Genomic DNA, 22958 nt, shown 5'->3' on the forward strand with positions numbered 1-22958 from the left:
CGCCTCCTGATTGGCTGGCTGAGTGTTACACGCCTCCAGATTGGCTGGCTGAGTGTTACACGCTCTGATTGGCTGGCTGAGTGTTACACGCCCCTGATTAGCTGGCTGAGTTTTACACGCCTCCTGATTGGCTAGCAGAGTGTTACACGCCTCCTGATTGGCTGGCTGAGTGTTACACGCCTCCTGATTTGCTGGCAGAGTGTTACAAGCCTTCTGATTGGCTGGCTGTGTGTTACAAGCCTCCTGATTGGCTTCCTAAGTGTTACACGCCTCCTGATTGGCTGGATGAGTGTGACATGCCTCCTTATTGGCTGGCTGAGTGTTACATACCTCCTGATTGGCTGGCTGAGTTTTACACGCTTTCTGATTTGCTGGCTGAGTGTGATAGGCCTCCTTATTGGCTCGTTGAGTGTTACATGCCTCCTGATTGGCTGGTTGAGTGTTAAACGTCTCCTGATTGACTGGCTGAATGTCAAAGGCCTCATGATTGGCTGCCTGAGTGTTACACACCTCCTGATTGGCTGGCTGAGTGTTACACGCCTCCAGATTGGCTAGCAGAGTGTTACACGCCTCCTGATTGGCTGGCTGAGTGTTACACGCCCCCTGATTGGCTGGATGAGTGTGACATGCCTCCTTATTGGCTGGCTGAGTGTTAAATACCTCCTGATTGGCTGGCTGAGTGTTACACGCCTTCTGATTTGCTGGCTGAGTGTTACACGCCCCCTGATTGGCTTTCTGAGTGTGATAGGCCTCCTTATTGGCTCGCTGAGTGTTACATGCCTCCTGATTGGCTGGTTGAGTGTTAAACGTCTCCTGATTGGCTGGCTGAATGTCAAACGCCTCATGATTGGCTGCCTGAGTGTTACACACCTCCTGATTGGCTGGCTGAGTGTGACACGCCCCCTGATTTGCTGGCTGAGTTTTACAAGCCTCCTGATTGGCTAGCTGAGTGTTACACGCCCCCTGATTAGCTGGCTGATTGTGACACGCCTCCTGATTGGCTGGCTGAGTGTTACACGCCTCCAGATTGGCTAGCAGAGTGTTACACGCCTACTGATTGGCTGGCTTAGTGTTACACGCCCCCTGATTAGCTGGCAGAGTGTTACAAGCCTTCTGATTGGCTGGCTGTGTGTTACAAGCCTCCTGATTGGCTTCCTAAGTGTTACACGCCTCCTGATTGGCTGGCTGAGTGTGACATGCCTCCTGATTGGCTCGCTGAGTGTTACATGCCTCCTGATTGGCTGGCTGAGTGTTACACGCCTCCTGATTGCTAGCTGAGTGTTACACGCCTCCTGATTTGCTGGCTGAGTGTTACACGCCTCCTGATTGCTAGCTGAGTGTTACACGCCTCCTGATTGGCTGGCTGAGTGTTACACACGTTCTGATTCACTGGCTGAGTGTCAAAGGCTTCCTGATTGGCTACCTGACAGTTACACCCCTCCTAATTGGCCGCCAGAATGTGACACGCCTCCTTATTGGCTACCTGAGTGTGACACGCCTCCTTATTGGCTGGCTGAGTGTTACAGGCCTCCTGATTGGCTGGCTTAGTTTTAAACGTCTCCTGATTGGCTGGCTGAATGTTAAAGGCCTCCTGATTGGCTGTCTGAGTGTTACACGCCTTCTGATTGGCTAGCTGAGTGTTACACGCCTCCTGATTGGCTGGCTGAGTGTTACACGCCTCCTGATTGGCTGGCTGAGTGTTACACGCCCCCTGATTTGCTGGCTGAGTTTTACAAGCCTCCTGATTGGCTAGCTGAGTGTTACACGCCCCCTGATTAGCTGGCTGATTGTGACACGCCTCCTAATTGGCTGGCTGAGTGTTACACGCCTCCAGATTGGCTAGCAGAGTGTTACACGCCTCCCGATTGGCTTGCTGAGTGTTACACGCCCCCTGATTAGCTAGCTGAGTTTTACACGCCTCCTGATTGGCTAGCAGAGTGTTACACGCCTCCTGATTGGCTGGCTTAGTGTTACACGCCTCCTGATTGGCTGGCAGAGTGTTACAAGCCTTCTGATTGGCTGGCTGTGTGTTATAAGCCTCCTGATTGGCTTCCTAAGTGTTACACGCCTCCTGATTGGCTGGCTGAGTGTGACATGCCCCCTTATTGGCTGGCTGAGTGTTACATGCCTCCTGATTGGCTGGCTCAGTGTTACACGCCTTCTGATTGGCTGGCTGAGTGTTACAAGCCCCCTGATTGGCTGGCTGAGTGTTACACGCCTCCTGATAAGCTGGCTGAGTGTTACACGCCCCCTGATTGGCTGTCTGAGTGTTACACGCCTCCTGATTGGCTAGCTGAGTGTTACATGCCTCCTAATTTGCTTCCTGAGTGTGACACGCCTTCTGATTGGCTGGCTGAGTGTTACACGCCTCCAGATTGGCTAGCAGAGTGTTATACGCCTCCTGATTGGCTGGCTGAGTGTTACACGCACCCTGATTTGCTGGCTGAGTTTTACATGCCTCCGTATTGGCTGGCTGAGTTTTACATGCCTCCTGATTGGCTAGCTGAGTGTTACACGCCCCCTGATTAGCTGGCTGACTGTGACACGCCTCCTGATTGGCTGGCTGAGTGTGACACGCCTCCAGATTGGCTAGCAGAGTGTTACACGCCTCCTGATTGGCTGGCTGAATGTCAAAGGCCTCCTGATTGGCTGCCTGAGTGTTACACAGCTCCTGATTGGCTGGCTGAGTGTGACACGCCTCCTTATTGGCTGGCTGAGTGTTACACGCCCCCTGATTAGCTGGCTGAGTTTTACACGCCTCCTGATTGGCTAGCAGAGTGTTACACGCCTCCTGATTGGCTGGCTTAATGTCAAAGGCCTCCTGATTGGCTGCCTGAGTGTTACACTACTCCTGATTTTCTGGCTGAGTGTGTCACGCCTCCGTATTGGCTGGCTGAGAGTTACACGCCTCCTGATTGGCTGGCTGAGTGTTACACGCCCCCTGATTGGCTGGCTGAGTGTTACACGCCTCCTGATTGGCTGGCTGAGTGTTACAGGCCTTCTGATTGGCTGGCTGAGTGTTACACGCCTCCTGATAGTCTGGCTGAGTGTTACACACCCCCTGATTGGCTTTCTGAGTGTTACACGCCTCCAGATTGGCTAGCAGAGTGTTACACGCCTCCTGATTGGCTGGCTGAGTGTTAAACGCCCCCTGATTTGCTGGCTGAGTTTTACAAGCCTCCTGATTGGCTAGCTGAGTCTTACACGCCCCCATGATTAGCTGGCTGATTGTGACACACCTCCTGATTGGCTGGCTGAGTGTTTCACGCCTCCAGATTGGCTAGCTGAGTGTTGCACGCCTCCTGATTGGCTGGCTGATTGTGACACGCCTCCTGATTGGCTGGCTGAGTGTTACACGCCTCCTGATTGGCTAGCAGAGTGTTACACGCCTCCTGATTGGCTGGCTTAATGTCAAAGGCCTCCTGATTGGCTGCCTGAGTGTTACACTACTCCTGATTTTCTGGCTGAGTGTGACACGCCTCCGTATTGGCTGGCTGAGAGTTACAGGCCTCCTGATTGGCTGGCTGAGTGTTACACGCCCCCTGATTGGCTGGCTGAGTGTTACACGCCTCCTGATTGGCTGGCTGAGTGTTACAGGCCTTCTGATTGGCTGGCTGAGTGTTACACGCCTCCTGATAGTCTGGCTGAGTGTTACACACCCCCTGATTGGCTTTCTGAGTGTTACACGCCTCCAGATTGGCTAGCAGAGTGTTACACGCCTCCTGATTGGCTGGCTGAGTGTTAAACGCCCCCTGATTTGCTGGCTGAGTTTTACAAGCCTCCTGATTGGCTAGCTGAGTGTTACACGCCCCCATGATTAGCTGGCTGATTGTGACACACCTCCTGATTGGCTGGCTGAGTGTTTCACGCCTCCAGATTGGCTAGCAGAGTGTTACACGCCTCCTGATTGGCTGGCTGATTGTGACACGCCTCCTGATTGGCTGGCTGAGTGTTACACGCCTCCTGATTGGCTAGCAGAGTGTTACACGCCTCCTGATTGGCTGGCTTAATGTCAAAGGCCTCCTGATTGGCTGCCTGAGTGTTACACTACTCCTGATTTTCTGGCTGAGTGTGACACGCCTCCGTATTGGCTGGCTGAGAGTTACAGGCCTCCTGATTGGCTGGCTGAGTGTTACACGCCCCCCTGATTGGCTGGCTGAGTGTTACACGCCTCCTGATTGGCTGGCTGAGTGTTACAGGCCTTCTCATTGGCTGGCTGAGTGTTACACGCCTCCTGATAGTCTGGCTGAGTGTTACACACCCCCTGATTGGCTTTCTGAGTGTTACACGCCTCCAGATTGGCTAGCAGAGTGTTACACGCCTCCTGATTGGCTGGCTGAGTGTTAAACGCCCCCTGATTTGCTGGCTGAGTTTTACAAGCCTCCTGATTGGCTAGCTGAGTGTTACACGCCCCCATGATTGGCTGGCTGATTGTGACACGCCTCCTGATTGGCTGGCTGAGTGTTACACGCCTCCAGATTGGCTAGCAGAGTGTTACACGCCTCCTGATTGTCTGGCTGAGTGTTACACGCCCCCTGATTAGCTGGCTGAGTTTTACATGCCTCCTGATTGGCTAGCAGAGTGTTACACGCCTCCTGATTGGCTGGCTGAATGTCAAAGGCCTCCTGATTGGCTGGCTGAGTGTTACACGCCTCCAGATTGGCTAGCAGAGTGTTACACGCCTCCTGATTGGCTGGCTGAATGTCAAAGGCCTCCTGATTTGCTGCCTGAGTGTTACACAGCTCCTGATAGGCTGGCTCAGTGTGAAATGCCTCCTTATTGGCTGGCTGAGTGTTACAGGCCTTCTGATTGGCTGGCTGAGTGTTACACAACTCCTGATAGGCTGGCTGAGTGTTACACACCCCCTGATTGGCTTTCTGAGTGTTACACGCCTCCAGATTGGCTAGCAGAGTGTTACAAGCCTCCTGATTGGCTGGCTGAGTGTTACACGCCCCCTGATTTGCTGGCTGAGTTTTACAAGCCTCCTGATTGGCTAACTTAGTGTTACACGCCCCCTGATTAGCTGGCTGATTGTGACACGCCTCCTGATTGGCTGGCTGAGTGTTACACGCCTCCAGATTGGCTAGCAGAGTGTTACACGCTCTGATTGGCTGGCTGAGTGTTACACGCCCCCTGATTAGCTGGCTGAGTTTTACACGCCTCCTGATTGGCTAGCAGAGTGTTACACGCCTCCTGATTGGCTGGCTGAGTGTTACACGCCTCCTGATTTGCTGGCAGAGTGTTACAAGCCTTCTGATTGGCTGGCTGTGTGTTACAAGCCTCCTGATTGGCTTCCTAAGTGTTACACGCCTCCTGATTGGCTGGATGAGTGTGACATGCCTCCTTATTGGCTGGCTGAGTGTTACATACCTCCTGATTTGCTGGCTGAGTTTTACACGCTTTCTGATTTGCTGGCTGAGTGTTACACGTGCCCTGATTGGCTTTCTGAGTGTGATAGGCCTCCTTCTTGGCTCGCTGAGTGTTACATGCCTCCTGATTGGCTGGTTGAGTGTTACACGCCTCCTAATTGGCTGCCTGAGTGTTACATGCCTTCTAATTGGCTGCCTGAGTGTTACACGCCTCCTGATTGGCTTCCTGAGTGTTACATGCCTCCTGATTGGTTGGCTGAGTGTTAAACGTCTCCTGATTGGCTGGCTGAATGTCAAAGGCCTCCTGATTGGCTGCCTGAGTGTTACACAACTCCTGATTGGCTGGCTGAGTGTGACACGCCTCCTGATTAGTAGCTGAGTGTTAAAGGCCTCCTGATTGGCTGGCTGAGTGTTACACGCCTCCTAATTGGCTGCCTGAGTGTGACACGCCTCCTTATTGGCTGCCTGAGTGTTACACGCCTCCTGATTGGCTGGCTGACTGTTACACGCCCCCTGATTGGCTGTTTGAGTGTTACACGCCTCCTGATTGGCTGTCTGAGTGTTACACGCCCCCTGATTGGCTGTCTAAGTGTTACACGCCTCCTGATTTGCTGGCTGGGTGTGACACGCCTCCTCATTGGCTAGCTGAGTGTCAAAGGCTTCCTGATTGGCTACCTGAGTGTTACACGCCTCCTGATTGGTTGGCTGATTGTTACACACCTCCTAATTGGCTGCCTGAGTGTTACACGCCTCCTGATTGGCTGTCTAAGTGTTACACGCCTCCTGATTGGCTGGCTGAGTGTTACATGCCTCCTGATTGGTTGGCTGAGTGTTAAACGTCTCCTGATTGGCTGGCTGAATGTCAAAGGCCTCCTAATTGGCTGCCTGAGTGTTACACGCCTCCTGATTTGCTGGCTGAGTGTTACACACCTCCTGATTGGCTAGGTGAGTGTGACACGCCTCCTGATTGGATGGCTGAGTGTTACAAACCTCCTGATTGGCTGGCTGAGTGTTACAAGCCCCCTGATTGGCTGTCTGAGTTTTACACGCCTCCTGATTGGCTGGCTGAGTGTGACACGCCTCCTTATTGGCTGACTGAGTGTTACCTGCCTCCTGATTGGCTTCCTGAGTGTTACATGCCTCCTGATTGGTTGGCTGAGTGTTACATGCCTCTTGATTGGCTTCCTGAGTGTTACACGCCTCCTGATTGGCTTCCTGAGTGTTACACGCCTCCTGATTGGATGGCTGAGTGTTACACGCCCCCTGATTGGCTGTCTGAGTGTTACACGTCCCCTGATTGGCTGTCTAAGTGTTACACGCCTCCTGATTGGCTGGCTGAGTGTGACACGCCTCCTGATCAGCTTCCTGAGTGTTACGCGCCTCCTTATTGGCTGGCTGAGTGTAACATGCTTCCTGATTGGCTGTCTGAGTTTTACACGCCCCCTGATTTGCTGGCTGAGTGTTACACGCCCCCTGATTGGCTGTGTAAGTGTTACACGCCTCCTGATTTGCTGGCTGAGTGTGACACGCCTCCTTATTGGCTTGCTGAGTGTCAAAGGCTTCCTGATTGGCTTCCTGAGTGTGACACGCCTCCTGATTAGTTGGCTGATTGTTACACACCTCCTAATTGGCTGCCTGAGTGTTAGATGCCTCCTAATTGGCTGCCTGATTGTTACACACCTCCTAATTGGCTGCCTGAGTGTTACATGCCTCCTAATTGGCTGCCTGAGTGTTACACGCCTCCTGATTTGCTGGCTGAGTGTTACACACCTCCTGATTGGCTAGGTGAGTGTTACACGCCTCCTGATTGGTAGCTGAGTGTTACACGCCTCCTGATTGGATGGCTGAGTGTTACACGCCTCCTGATTGGCTGGCTGAGTGTAACATTCTTCCTGATTGGCTGTCTGAGTGTTACACGCCTCCTGATTGGATGGCTGAGTGTTACACGCCCCCTGATTGGCTGTCTGAGTGTTACCCGCCCCCTGATTGGCTGTCTAAGTGTGACACGCCTCCTTATTGGCTTGCTGAGTGTCAAAGGCTTCCTGATTGGCTTCCTGAGTGTGACACGCCTCCTGATTAGTTGGCTGATTGTTACACACCTCCTAATTGGCTGCCTGAGTGTTAGATGCCTCCTAATTGGCTGCCTGATTGTTACACACCTCCTAATTGGCTGCCTGAGTGTTATATGCCTCCTAATTGGCTGCCTGAGTGTTACACGCCTCCTGATTGGCTAGGTGAGTGTTACACGCCTCCTGATTGGTAGCTGAGTGTTACACGCCTCCTGATTGGCTTCCTGAGTGTTACACGCCTCCTGATTGGCTGGCTGAGTGTAACATTCTTCCTGATTGGCTGTCTAAGTGTTACACGCCTCCTGATTGGCTGGCTGAGTGTTACATGCCTCCTGATTGGTTGGCTGAGTGTTAAACGCCTCCTGATTGGCTGCCTGAGTGTTACACGTCTCCTGATTGACTGGCTGAGTGTGACACGCCTCCTGACTAGTAGCTGAGTGTTACACGCCTCCTTATTGGCTGCCTGAGTGTTACACGCCTCCTGATTGGCTGGCTGAGTGTGACACGCCTCCTTATTGGCTGCCTGAGTGTTACACGCCTCCTGATTGGCTGGCTGACTGTTACACGCACCCTGATTGGCTGTTTGAGTGTTACACGCCTCCTGATTGGCTGTCTGAGTGTTACACGCCCCCTGATTGGCTGTGTAAGTGCTACACGCCTCCTTATTGGCTTGCTGAGTGTGACACGCCTCCTGATTGGCTGCCTGAGTGATACAAGCCTTCTGATTTGCTGGCTGAGTGTTACACACCTCCTCATTGGCTAGCTGAGTGTCAAAGGCTTCCTGATTGGCTACCTGAGTGTTACACGCCTCCTGATTGGTTGGCTGATTGTTAAACAACTCCTAATTGGCTGCCTGAGTGCTACACGCCTCCTGATTTGCTGGCTGAGTGTTACATACCTCCTGATTGGCTACGTGAGTGTTACACACCTCCTGATTGGTAGCTGAGTGTTACACGCCTCCTGATTGGCTTCCTGAGTGTTACACGCCTCCTTATTGGCTGGCTGAGTGTTACACGCCTCCTGATTGGATGGCTGAGTGTTACACGCCCCCTGATTGGCTGTCTGAGTGTTACACGCCTCCTGATTGGATGGCTGAGTGTTACACGCCTCCTGATTGGATGGCTGAGTGTTACACGCCTCCTACTTGGCTGCTTGAGTGTATCACGCCTCCTGATTGGCTGGCTGAGTGTTACACGCCTCCTGATTGGCTGGCTGAATGTCAAAGGCCTTCTGATTGGCTGCCTGAGTGTTACACGCCTCCTGATTGGCTGGCTGAGTGTGACACGCCTCCTGACTAGTAGCTGAGTGTTACACGCCTCCTGATTGGCTGGCTGAGTGTTACACGCCTCCTAATTGGCTTCCTGAGTGTGACACGCCTCCTTATTGGCTGCCTGAGTGTTACACGCCTCCTGATTTGCTGGCTGACTGTTACACGCCCCCTGATTGGCTGTTTGAGTGTTACACGCCTCCTGATTGGCTGTCTGAGTGTTACACGCCCCCTGATTGGCTGTGTAAGTGTTACACGCCTCCTTATTGGCTTGCTGAGTGTGACACGCCTCCTGATTGGCTGCCTGAGTGTTACACGCCTCCTGATTGGCTTCCTGAGTGTTACACGCCTCCTGATTGGCTGGCTGAGTGTAACATGCTTCCTGATTGGCTGTCTGAGTGTTACACGCCTCCTGATTGGATGGCTGAGTGTTACACGCCCCCTGATTGGCTGTCTGAGTGTTACACGCCCCCTGATTGGCTGTCTAAGTGTTACACGCCTCGTAATTGGCTGGCTGAGTGTGACACGCCTCCTTATTGGCTAGCTGAGTGTTACATGCCTCCTGATTGGCTTCCTGAGTGTTACATGCCTCCTGATTGGTTGGCTGAGTGTTACATGCCTCCTGATTGGCTTCCTGAGTGTTACATGCCTCCTGATTGGTTGGCTGAGTGTTAAACATCTCCTGATTGGCTGGCTGAATGTCAAAGGCCTCCTGATTGGCTGCCTGAGTGTTACACGCCCCCTGATTGGCTGTCTAAGTGTTACACGCCTCCTGATTGGCTGGCTGAGTGTTACATGCCTCCTGATTGGTTGGCTGAGTGTTAAACGCCTCCTGATTGGCTGCCTGAGTGTTACACGCCTCCTTATTAGCTGCCTGAGTGTTACACGCCTCCTGATTGGCTGGCTGACTGTTACACGCCCCCTGATTGGCTGTTTCAGTGTTACATGCCTCCTGATTGGCTGTCTGAGTGTTACACGCCCCCTGATTGGCTGTCTAAGTGTTACACGCCTCCTGATTTGCTGGCTGAGTGTGACACGCCTCCTTATTGACTTGCTGAGTGTGACACGCCTCCTGATTGGCTGCCTGAGTGTTACACGCCTTCTGATTTGCTGGCTGAGTGTTGCACACCTCCTCATTGGCTAGCTGAGTGTCAAAGGCTTCCTGATTGGCTACCTGAGTGTTACACGCCTCCTGATTGGTTGGCTGATTGTTACACACCTCCTAATTGGCTGCCTGAGTGTTACACGCCTCCTGATTTGCTGGCTGAGTGTTACACACCTCCTGATTGACTAGGTGAGTGTTACACGCCTCCTGATTGGTAGCTGAGTGTTACACGCCTCCTGATTGGCTTCCTGAGTGTTACACGCCTCCTGATTGGCTGGCTGAGTGTAACATGCTTCATGATTGGCTGTCTGAGTGTTACACGCCTCCTGATTGGATGGCTGAGTGTTACACGCCCCCTGATTGGCTGTCTGAGTGTTACACGCCTCCTGATTGGATGGCTGAGTGTTACACGCCTCCTGATTGGCTGCCTGAGTGTTACACGCCTCCTACTTGGCTGCTTGAGTGTATCACGCCACCCTTTTGGCTGTCTGAGTGTTACACGCCTCCTGATTGGCTGGCTGAGTGTTACACGCCTCCTGATTGGTTCGCTGAATGTCAAAGGCCTTCTGATTGGCTGCCTGAGTGTTACACGCCTCCTGATTGGCTGGCTGAGTGTGACACGCCTCCGGACTAGTAGCTGATTGTTACACGCCTCCTAATTGGCTTCCTGAGTGTGACACGCTTCCTTATTGGCTGCCTGAGTGTTACACGCCTCCTGATTGGCTGGCTGACTGTTACACACCCCCTGATTGGCTGTTTGAGTGTTACACGCCTCCTGATTGGCTGTCTGAGTGTTACACGCCCCCTGATTGGCTGTGTAAGTGTTACACGCCTCCTGATTTGCTGGCTGAGTATGACACGCCTCCTTATTGGCTTGCTGAGTGTGACACGCCTCCTGATTGGCTGCCTGAGTGTTACACGCCTCCTGATTTGCTGGCTGAGTATGACACGCCTCGTTATTGGCTTGCTGAGTGTGACACGCCTCCTGATTGGCTGCCTGAGTGTTACAAGCCTTCTGACTTGCTGGCTGAGTGTTACACACCTCCTCATTGGCTAGCTGAGTGTCAAAGGCTTCCTGATTGGCTACCTGAGTGTAACACGCCTCCTGATTGGTTGGCTGATTGTTACACACCTCGTAATTGGCTGCCTGAGTGTTACAGGCCTCCTAATTGGCTGCCTGAGTGTTACACGCCTCCTGATTTGCTGGCTGAGTGTTACACACCTCCTGATTGGCTAGGTGAGTGTTACACGCCTCCTGATTGGTAGCTGAGTGTTACACGCCTCCTGATTGGCTTCCTGAGTGTTACACGCCTCCTGATTGGCTGAATGAGTGTAACATGCTTCCTGATTGGCTGTCTGAGTGTTACACGCCTCCTGATTGGATGGCTGAGTGTTACACGCCCCCTGATTGGCTGTCTGAGTATTACACGCCCCCTGATTGGCTGTCTAAGTGTTACACGCCTCCTGATTGGCTGGCTGAGTGTGACACGCCTCCTTATTGGCTGGTTGAGTGTTACATGCCTCCTGATTGGCTTCCTGAGTGTTACATGCCTCCTGATTGGTTGGCTGAGTGTTAAACGTCTCCTGATTGGCTGGCTGAATGTGAAAGGCCTTCTGATTGGCTGCCTGAGTGTTACACGCCTCCTGATTGGCTGGCTGAGTGTGACACGCCTCCTTATTGGCTGCCTGAGTGTTACACGCCTCCCGATTGGCTGGCTGACTGTTACACGCACCCTGATTGGCTGTTTGAGTGTTACACGCCTCCTGATTGGCTGTCTGAGTGTTACACGCCCCCTGATTGGCTGTGTAAGTGTTACACGCCTCCTTATTGGCTTGCTGAGTGTGACACGCCTCCTGTTTGGCTGCCTGAGTGTTACACGCCTCCTGATTGGCTTCCTGAGTGTTACACGACTCCTGATTGGCTGGCTGAGTGTAACATGCTTCCTGATTGGCTGTCTGAGTGTTACACGCCTCCTGATTGGATGGCTGAGTGTTACACGCCCCCTGATTGGCTGTCTGAGTTTTACACGCCCCCTGATTGGCTTCCTGAGTGTTACATGCCTCCTGATTGGTTGGCTGAGTGTTACATGCCTCCTGATTGGCTTCCTGAGTGTTACATGCCTTTTGATATGTTGGCTGAGTGTTAAACGTCTCCTGATTGGCTGGCTGAATGTCAAAGGCCTCCTGATTGGCTGCCTGAGTGTTACACGCCCCCTGATTGGCTGTCTAAGTGTTACACGCCTCCTGATTGGCTGGCTGAGTGTTACATGCCTCCTGATTGGTTGGCTGAGTGTTAAATGCCTCCTGATTGGCTTCCTGAGTGTTACACGCCTCCTTATTAGCTGCCTGAGTGTTACATGCCTCCTGATTTGCTGACTTAGTGTGACACGCCTCCTTATTGGCTTGCTGAGTGTGACACGCCTCCTGATTGGCTGCCTGAGTGTTACACGCCATCTGATTTGCTGGCTGAGTGTGACACACCTCCTCATTGGCTAGCTGAGTGTCAAAGGCTTCCTGATTGGCTACCTGAGTGTTACACGCCTCCTGATTTGCTTCCTGAGTGTTACACGCCTCCTGATTGGCTGGCTGAGTGTAACATGCTTCCTGATTGGCTGTCTGAGTGTTACACGCCTCCTGATTGGATGGCTGAGTGTTACACGCCCCCTGATTGGCTGTCTGAGTGTTACACGCCCCCTGATTGGCTGTCTAAGTGTTACACGCCTCCTGATTGGCTGGCTGAGTGTGACACGCCTCCTTATTGGCTAGCTGAGTGTTACATGCCTCCTGATTGGATGGCTGAGTGTTACACGCCCCCTGATTGGCTGTCTGAGTATTACACGCCCCCTGATTGGCTGTCTAAGTGTTACACGCCACCTGATTGGCTGGCTGAGTGTGACACGCCTCCTTATTGGCTGGTTGAGTGTTACATGCCTCCTGATTGGCTTCCTGAGTGTTACATGCCTCCTGATTGGTTGGCTGAGTGTTAACCGCTCCTGATTGGCTGGCTGAATGTGAAAGGCCTTCTGATTGGCTGCCTGAGTGTTACACGCCTCCTGATTGGCTGGCTGAGTGTGACACGCCTCCTTATTGGCTGCCTGAGTTTTACACGCCTCCCGATTGGCTGGCTGACTGTTACACGCACCCTTATTGGCTGTTTGAGTGTTACACGCCTCCTGATTGGCTGTCTGAGTGTTACACGCCCCCTGATTGGCTGTGTAAGTGTTACACGCCTCCTTATTGGCTTGCTGAGTGTGACACGCCTCCTGTTTGGCTGCCTGAGTGTTACACGCCTCCTGATTGGCTTCCTGAGTGTTACACGCCTCCTGATTGGCTGGCTGAGTGTAACATGCTTCCTGATTGGCTGTCTGAGTGTTACACGCCTCCTGATTGGATGGCTGAGTGTTACACGCCCCCTGATTGGCTGTCTGAGTGTTACACGCCCCCTGATTGGCTTCCTGAGTGTTACATGCCTCCTGATTGGTTGGCTGAGTGTTACATGCCTCCTGATTGGCTTCCTGAGTGTTACATGCCTCTTGATATGTTGGCTGAGTGTTAAACGTCTCCTGATTGGCTGGCTGAATGTCAAAGGCCTCCTGATTGGCTGCCTGAGTGTTACACGCCCCCTGATTGGCTGTCTAAGTGTTACACGCCTCCTGATTGGCTGGCTGAGTGTTACATGCCTCCTGATTGGTTGGCTGAGTGTTAAATGCCTCCTGATTGGCTGCCTGAGTGTTACACGCCTCCTTATTAGCTGCCTGAGTGTTACACGCCTCCTGATTGGCTGGCTGACTGTTACACGCCCCCTGATTGGCTGTCTAAGTGTTACATGCCTCCTGATTTGCTGACTGAGTGTGACACGCCTCCTTATTGGCTTGCTGAGTGTGACACGCCTCCTGATTGGCTGCCTGAGTGTTACACGCCATCTGATTTGCTGGCTGAGTGTGACACACCTCCTCATTGGCTAGCTGAGTGTCAAAGGCTTCCTGATTGGCTACCTGAGTGTTACACGCCTCCTGATTGGCTGGCTGAGTGTAACATGCTTCCTGATTGGCTGGCTGAGTGTAACATGCTTCCTGATTGGCTGTCTGAGTGTTACACGCCTCCTGATTGGATGGCTGAGTGTTACACGCCCCCTGATTGGCTGTCTGAGTGTTACACGCCCCCTGATTGGCTGTCTAAGTGTTACACGCCTCCTGATTGGCTGGCTGAGTGTGACACGCCTCCTTATTGGCTAGCTGAGTGTTACATGCCTCCTGATTGGCTTCCTGAGTGTTACATGCCTCCTGATTGGTTGGCTGAGTGTTATATGCCTCCTGATTGGCTTCCTGAGTGTTACATGCCTCCTGATTGGTTGGCTGAGTGTTAAACGTCTCCTGATTGGCTGCCTGAGTGTTACACGCCCCCTGATTGGCTGTCTAAGTGTTACACGCCTCCTGATTGGCTGGCTGAGTGTTACATGCCTCCTGATTGGTTGGCTGAGTGTTACACGCCCCCTGATTGGCTGTCTGAGTATTACACGCCCCCTGATTGGCTGTCTAAGTGTTACACGCCTCCTGATTGGCTGGCTGAGTGTGACACGCCTCCTTATTGGCTGGTTGAGTGTTACATGCCTCCTGATTGGCTTCCTGAGTGTTACATGCCTCCTGATTGGTTGGCTGAGTGTTAAACGTCTCCTGATTGGCTGGCTGAATGTGAAAGGCCTTCTGATTGGCTGCCTGAGTGTTACACGCCTCCTGATTGGCTGGCTGAGTGTGACACGCCTCCTGATTGGCTGCCTGAGTGTTACACGCCTCCCGATTGGCTGGCTGACTGTTACACGCACCCTGATTGGCTGTTTGAGTGTTACACGCCTCCTGATTGGCTGTCTGAGTGTTACACGCCCCCTGATTGGCTGTGTAAGTGTTACACGCCTCCTTATTGGCTTGCTGAGTGTGACACGCCTCCTGTTTGGCTGCCTGAGTGTTACACGCCTCCTGATTGGCTTCCTGAGTGTTACACGCCTCCTGATTGGCTGGCTGAGTGTAACATGCTTCCTGATTGGCTGTCTGAGTGTTACACGCCTCCTGATTGGCTGGCTGAGTGTTACACGCCCCCTGATTGGCTGGCTGAGTGTTACACGCCCCCTGATTGCCTTCCTGAGTGTTACATGCCTCCTGATTGGTTGGCTGAGTGTTACATGCCTCCTGATTGGCTTCCTGAGTGTTACATGCCTCTTGATATGTTGGCTGAGTTTTAAACGTCTCCTGATTGGCTGGCTGAATGTCAAAGGCCTCCTGATTGGCTGCCTGAGTGTTACACGCCCCCTGATTGGCTGTCTAAGTGTTACACGCCTCCTGATTGGCTGGCTGAGTGTTACATGCCTCCTGATTGGTTGGCTGAGTGTTAAATGCCTCCTGATTGGCTTCCTGAGTGTTACACGCCTCCTTATTAGCTGCCTGAGTGTTACACGCCTCCTGATTGGCTGGCTGACTGTTACACGCCCCCTGATTGGCTGTCTAAGTGTTACATGCCTCCTGATTTGCTGACTTAGTGTGACACGCCTCCTTATTGGCTTGCTGAGTGTGACACGCCTCCTGATTGGCTGCCTGAGTGTTACACGCCATCTGATTTGCTGGCTGAGTGTGACACACCTCCTCATTGGCTAGCTGAGTGTCAAAGGCTTCCTTATTGGCTACCTGAGTGTTACACGCCTCCTGATTGGCTTCCTGAGTGTTACACGCCTCCTGATTGGCTGGCTGAGTGTAACATGCTTCCTGATTGGCTGTCTGAGTGTTACACGCCTCCTGATTGGATGGCTGAGTGTTACACGCCTCCTGATTTGCTGACTGAGTGTGACACGCCTCCTTATTGGCTTGCTGAGTGTGACACGCCTCCTGATTGGCTGCCTGAGTGTTACACGCCATCTGATTTGCTGGCTGAGTGTGACACACCTCCTCATTGGCTAGCTGAGTGTCAAAGGCTTCCTGATTGGCTACCTGAGTGTTACACGCCTCCTGATTGGCTGGCTGAGTGTAACATGCTTCCTGATTGGCTGGCTGAGTGTAACATGCTTCCTGATTGGCTGTCTGAGTGTTACACGCCTCCTGATTGGATGGCTGAGTGTTACACGCCCCCTGATTGGCTGTCTGAGTGTTACACGCCCCCTGATTGGCTGTCTAAGTGTTACACGCCTCCTGATTGGCTGGCTGAGTGTGACACGCCTCCTTATTGGCTAGCTGAGTGTTACATGCCTCCTGATTGGCTTCCTGAGTGTTACATGCCTCTTGATTGGTTGGCTGAGTGTTATATGCCTCCTGATTGGCTTCCTGAGTGTTACATGCCTCCTGATTGGTTGGCTGAGTGTTAAACGCCTCCTGATTGGCTGCCTGAGTGTTACACGCCCCCTGATTGGCTGTCTAAGTGTTACACGCCTCCTGATTGGCTGGCTGAGTGTTACATGCCTCCTGATTGGTTGGCTGAGTGTTACACGCCCCCTGATTGGCTGTCTGAGTATTACACGCCCCCTGATTGGCTGTCTAAGTGTTACACGCCTCCTGATTGGCTGGCTGAGTGTGACACGCCTCCTTATTGGCTGGTTGAGTGTTACATGCCTCCTGATTGGCTTCCTGAGTGTTACATGCCTCCTGATTGGTTGGCTGAGTGTTAAACGCCTCCTGATTGGCTGGCTGAATGTGAAAGGCCTTCTGATTGGCTGCCTGAGTGTTACACGCCTCCTGATTGGCTGGCTGAGTGTGACACGCCTCCTTATTGGCTGCCTGAGTGTTACACGCCTCCCGATTGGCTGGCTGACTGTTACACGCACCCTGATTGGCTGTTTGAGTGTTACACGCCTCCTGATTGGCTGTCTGAGTGTTACACGCCCCCTGATTGGCTGTGTAAGTGTTACACGCCTCCTTATTGGCTTGCTGAGTGTGACACGCCTCCTGTTTGGCTGCCTGAGTGTTACACGCCTCCTGATTGGCTTCCTGAGTGTTACACGCCTCCTGATTGGCTGGCTGAGTGTAACATGCTTCCTGATTGGCTGTCTGAGTGTTACACGCCTCCTGATTGGATGGCTGAGTGTTACACGCCCCCTGATTGGCTGGCTGAGTGTTACACGCCCCCTGATTGCCTTCCTGAGTGTTACATGCCTCCTGATTGGTTGGCTGAGTGTTACATGCCTCCTGATTGGCTTCCTGAGTGTTACATGCCTCTTGATATGTTGGCTGAGTTTTAAACGTCTCCCTGATTGGCTGGCTGAATGTCAAAGGCCTCCTGATTGGCTGCCTGAGTGTTACACGCCCCCTGATTGGCTGTCTAAGTGTTACACGCCTCCTGATTGGCTGGCTGAGTGTTACATGCCTCCTGATTGCTTGGCTGAGTGTTAAATGCCTCCTGATTGGCTTCCTGAGTGTTACACGCCTCCTTATTAGCTGCCTGAGTGTTACACGCCTCCTGATTGGCTGGCTGACTGTTACACGCCCCCTGATTGGCTGTCTAAGTGTTACATGCCTCCTGATTTGCTGACTTAGTGTGACACGCCTCCTTATTGGCTTGCTGAGTGTGACACGCCTCCTGATTGGCTGCCTGAGTGTTACACGCCATCTGATTTGCTGGCTGAGTGTGACACACCTCCTCATTGGCTAGCTGAGTGTCAAAGGCTTCCTGATTGGCTACCTGAGTGTTACACGCCTCCTGATTGGCTTCCTGAGTGTTACACGCCTCCTGATTGGCTGGCTGAGTGTAACATGCTTCCTGATTGGCTGTCTGAGTGTTACACGCCTCCTGATTGGATGGCTGAGTGTTACACGCCTCCTGATTGGCTGACTGAGTGTGACACGCCTCCTGATTGGCTGGCTGAGTGTGACACGCCTCCTGATTGGCTGCCTGAGTGTTACACGCCTCCTGATTGGTTGGCTGAGTGTTACACGCCTCCTGATTGGCTACCTGAGTGTTAAAGGCCTCCTGATTGGCTGGCTGAGTGTTACACGCCTCCTGATTGGCTGGCTGAGTGTAACATGCTTCCTGATTGGCTGGCTGAGTGTTACACGCTTCCTGATTGGCTGTCTGAGTGTTACATGCCTCCTGATTGGCTGCCTGAGTGTTACACGCCTCCTGATTGGCTGCCTGAGTGTTACACGCCTCGTTATTGGCTGTTTGAGTGTTACATGCCTCCTGATTGGCTGGCTGAGTGTGACACGCCTCCTTATTGGCTGCCTGAGTGTTACACGCCATCCTGATTGGCTGGCTGAGTGTTACACGCCTCTTGATTGGCTGCCTGAGTGTTACATGCCTCCTGATTGGCTGGCTGAGTGTTACACGCCTCCTGATTGGCTGGCTGAGTGTTAAAGGCTTCCTGATTGGCTACCTGAGTGTTACACGCCTCCTGATTGGTTGGCTGAGTGTTACACGCCTCCTGATTGGCTGCCTGAGTGTTACACGCCTCCTGATTTGCTGGCTGAGTGTTACACGCCCCCTGATTGGCTGGGTGAGTGTTACACGCCTCCTGATTGGCTGGCTGAGTGTTACATGCCTCCTGATTGGCTGGCTGAGTGTTACACGCCTCCTATTTGGCTGGCTGAGTGTTACATGCTTCCTGATTGGCTGGCTGAGTTTTATACGCCTCCTGATTGGATGGCTGAGTGTTACACGCCCCCTGATTGGCTGGCTGAGTGTTACACGCCTCCTGATTGGCTGGCTGAGTGTTACACGCCTCCTGATTGGCTGGCTGAGTGTCAAAGGCTTCCTGATTGGCTGCCTGAGTGTTACACGCCTCCTGATTGGTTGGCTGATTGTTACACACCTCTTAATTGGCTGCCTGAGTGTTACATGCCTCCTAATTGGCTGCCTGAGTGTTACACGCCTCCTGATTTGCTGACTGAGTGTTACACACCTCCTGATTGGCTAGGTGAGTGTTACACGCCTCCTGCTTGGTTGCCTGAGTGTTACACGCCTCCTGATTGGCTTCCTGAGTGTTACACGCCTCCTGATTGGCTGGCTGAGTGTAACACGCTTCCTGATTGGCTGTCTGAGTGTTACACGCCCCCTGATTGGCTGTCTGAGTGTTACACGCCCCCTGATTGGCTGTCTAAGTGTTACACGCCTCCTGATTGGCTGGCTGAGTGTTACACGCCTCCTGATTGGCTGGCTGAGTGTTACACGCCTCCTGATTGGCTGCCTGAGTGTTACACGCCTCCTGATTTGCTGGCTGAGTGTTACACACCTCCTGATTGGCTAGGTGAATGTTACACGCCTCCTGATTGGCTAGCTGAGTGTTACACGCCTCCTGATTGGCTTCCTGAGTGTTACACGCCTCCTGATTGGCTGGCTGAGTGTAACACGCTTCCTGATTGGATGGCTGAGTGTTACACGCCCCCTGATTGGCTGTCTGAGTGTTACACGCCCCCTGATTGGCTGGCTGAGTGTTACACGCCTCCTGATTGGCTGGCTGAGTGTGACACGCCTCCTGATTGGCTGGCTCAGTGTTACACACCTCCTGATTGGCTAGGTGAGTGTGACACGCCTCCTGATTGGCTGGCTGAGTGTGACACGCCTCCTTATTGGCTGGCTGAGTGTTACATGCCTCCTGATTGGCTTCCTGAGTGTTACATGCCTCCTGATTGGTTGGCTGAGTGTTACATGCCTCCTGATTGGCTTCCTGAGTGTTACATGCCTCCTGATTGGTTGGCTGAGTGTTAAACGTCTCCTGATTGGCTGGCTGAATGTCAAAGGCCTCCTGATTGGCTGCCTGAGTGTTACACGCCTCCTGATTGGCTGGCTGAGTGTTACATGCCTCCTGATTGGTTGGCTGAGTGTTAAACGCCTCCTGATTGGCTGCCTGAGTGTTACACGCCTCCTTATTGGCTGCCTGAGTGTTACACGCCTCCTGATTGGCTGGCTGACTGTTACACGCCCCCTGATTGGCTGTTTGAGTGTTACATGCCTCCTGATTGGCTGTCTGAGTGTTACACGCCCCCTGATTGGCTGTCTAAGTGTTACACGCCTCCTGATTGGCTGGCTGAGTGTGACACGCCTCCTTATTGGCTTGCTGAGTGTGACACGCCTCCTGATTGGCTGCCTGAGTGTTACACACCTTCTGATTTGCTGGCTGAGTGTTACACACCTCCTCATTGGCTAGCTGAGTGTCAAAGGCTTCCTGATTGGCTACCTGAGTGTTACACGCCTCCTGATTGGTTGGCTGATTGTTACACACCTCCTAATTGGCTGCCTGAGTGTTACACGCCTCCTGATTTGCTGGCTGAGTGTTACACGCCTCCTGATTGGCTGGGTGAGTGTTACACGCCTCCTGATTGGCTGGCTGAGTGTTACACGCCTCCTGATTGGCTTCCTGAGTGTTACACGCTTCCTGATTGGCTGGCTGAGTGTAACATGCTTCCTGATTGGCTGGCTGAGTGTTACACGCCTCCTGATTGGATGGCTGAGTGTTACACGCCCCCTGATTGGCTGTCTAAGTGTTACACGCCTCCTGATTGGCTGGCTGAGTGTGACACGCCTCCTGATTGAGCTTCCTGAGTTTTACACGCCTCCTGATTGGCTGGCTGAGTGTAACATGCTTCCTGATTGGCTGTCTGAGTGTTACACGCCCCCTGATTGGCTGGCTGAGTGTTACACGCCTCCTCATTGGCTAGCTGAGTGTCAAAGGCTTCCTGATTGGCTACCTGAGTGTTACACGCCTCCTGATTGGTTGGCTGATTGTTAAACACCTCCTAATTGGCTGCCTGAGTGTTACACGCCTCCTGATTTGCTGGCTGAGTGTTACACACCTCCTGATTGGCTAGGTGAGTGTTACATGCCTCCTGATTGGCTACCTGAGTGTAACCCGCCTCCTGATTGGCTATCTGAGTGTTACACGCCTCCTGATTGGCTTCCTGAGTGTTACACGCCTCCTGATTGGCTGGCTGAGTGTAACACGCCTCCTGATTGGCTGTCTGAGTGTTACACGCCTCCTGATTGGCTGGCTGAGTGTTACACACCCCCTGATTGGCTGTCTGAGTGTTACACGCCCCCTGATTGGCTGGCTGAGTGTTACATGCCTCCTTATTGGCTGGCTGAATGTCAAAGGCCTTCTGATTGGCTGGCTGAGTGTAACACGCTTCCTGATTGGCTGTCTGAGTGCTACACGCCTCCTGATTGGATGGCTGAGTGTTACACACCCCCTGATTGGCTGTCTGAGTGTTACACGCCTCCTGATTGGCTGGCTGAGTGTTACACGCCTCCTGATTGGCTGGCTGAGTGTTACACGCCTCCTGATTGGCTGTCTGAGTGTTACACGCCCCCTGATTGGCTGGCTGAGTGTGACAGGCCTCCTGATTATCTGGTCTGAGTGTTACACGCCTCCTGATTGGTGCCTGATGGCTTAGTGTTACACGCCTCCTGATTGGCTGCCTGAGTGTTACACGCCTCCTAATTGGCTGCTTGAGTGTATACACGCCACCCTTTTGGCTGTCTGAGTGTTACACGCCCCCTGATTGGCTGGCTGAGTGTTACACGCCTCCTTATTGGCTTGCTGAGTGTGACACGCCTCCTGATTGGCTGCCTGAGTGTTACACGCCTTCTGATTTGCTGGCTGAGTGTTACACACCTCCTCATTGGCTAGCTGAGTGTCAAAGGCTTCCTGATTGGCTACCTGAGTGTTACACGCCTCCTGATTGGTTGGCTGATTGTTACACACCTCCTAATTGGTTGCCTGAGTGTTACACGCCTCCTGATTTGCTGGCTGAGTGTTACACACCTCCTGATTGGCTAGGTGAGTGTTACACGCCTCCTGATTGGTAGCTGAGTGTTACACGCCTCCTGATTGGCTTCCTGAGTGTTACACGCTTCCTGATTGGCTGGCTGAGTGTAACATGCTTCCTGATTGGCTGGCTGAGTGTTACACGCCTCCTGATTGGATGGCTGAGTGTTACACGCCCCCTGATTGGCTGTCTAAGTGTTACACGCCTCCTGATTGGCTGGCTGAGTGTGACACGCCTCCTGATTGGCTTCCTGAGTTTTACACGCCTCCTGATTGGCTGGCTGAGTGTAACATGCTTCCTGATTGGCTGTCTGTGTGTTACACGCCCCCTGACTTGCTGGCTGAGTGTTACACACCTCCTCATTGGCTAGCTGAGTGTCAAAGGCTTCCTGATTGGCTACCTGAGTGTTATACGCCTCCTGATTGGTTGGCTGATTGTTAAACACCTCCTAATTGGCTGCCTGAGTGTTACACGCCTCCTGATTTGCTGGCTGAGTGTTACACACCTCCTGATTGGCTAGGCTGAGTGTTACATGCCTCCTGATTGGCTATCTGAGTGTAACCCGCCTCATGATTGGCTATCTGAGTGTTACACGCCTCCTGATTGGCTTCCTGAGTGTTACACGCCTCCTGATTGGCTGGCTGAGTCTAACACGCTTCCTGATTGGCTGTCTGAGTGCTACACGCCTCCTGATTGGCTGGCTGAGTGTTACACACCCCCTGATTGGCTGTCTGAGTGTTACACGCCCCCTGATTGGCTGGCTGAGTGTGACATGCCTCCTTATTGGCTGGCTGAATGTCAAAGGCCTTCTGATTGGCTGGCTGAGTGTAACACGCTTCCTGATTGGCTGTCTGAGTGCTACACGCCTCCTGATTGGATGGCTGAGTGTTACACACCCCCTGATTGGCTGTCTGAGTGTTACACGCTTCCTGATTGGCTGTCTGAGTCCTACACGCCTCCTGATTGGATGGCTGAGTGTTACACACCCCCTGATTGGCTGTCTGAGTGTTACACGCCCCCTGATTGGCTGGCTGAGTGTGACAGGCCTCCTGATTATCTGGTCTGAGTGTTACACACCTCCTGATTGGATGGCTTAGTGTTACACGCCTCCTGATTGGCTGCCTGAGTGTTACACGCCTCCTACTTGGCTGCTTGAGTGTATCACGCCACCCTTTTGGCTGTCTGAGTGTTACACGCCCCCTGATTGGCTGTGGAAGTGTTACACGCCTCCTGATTGGCTGCCTGAGTGTTACATGCCTCCTACTTGGCTGCTTGAGTGTATCACGCCACTCTTTTGGCTGTCTGAGTGTTACACGCCTCCTGATTGGCTGGCTGAGTGCTACAAGCCCCCTGATTTGCTGTCTGAGTTTTATACGCCTCCTGATTGGCTAGCTGAGTGTTACACGACTCCCG

The sequence above is a fragment of the Dicentrarchus labrax genome, unplaced genomic scaffold (genome assembly GCF_905237075.1).
Source record: "Dicentrarchus labrax unplaced genomic scaffold, dlabrax2021, whole genome shotgun sequence".
NCBI lineage: Eukaryota > Metazoa > Chordata > Actinopteri > Moronidae > Dicentrarchus > Dicentrarchus labrax.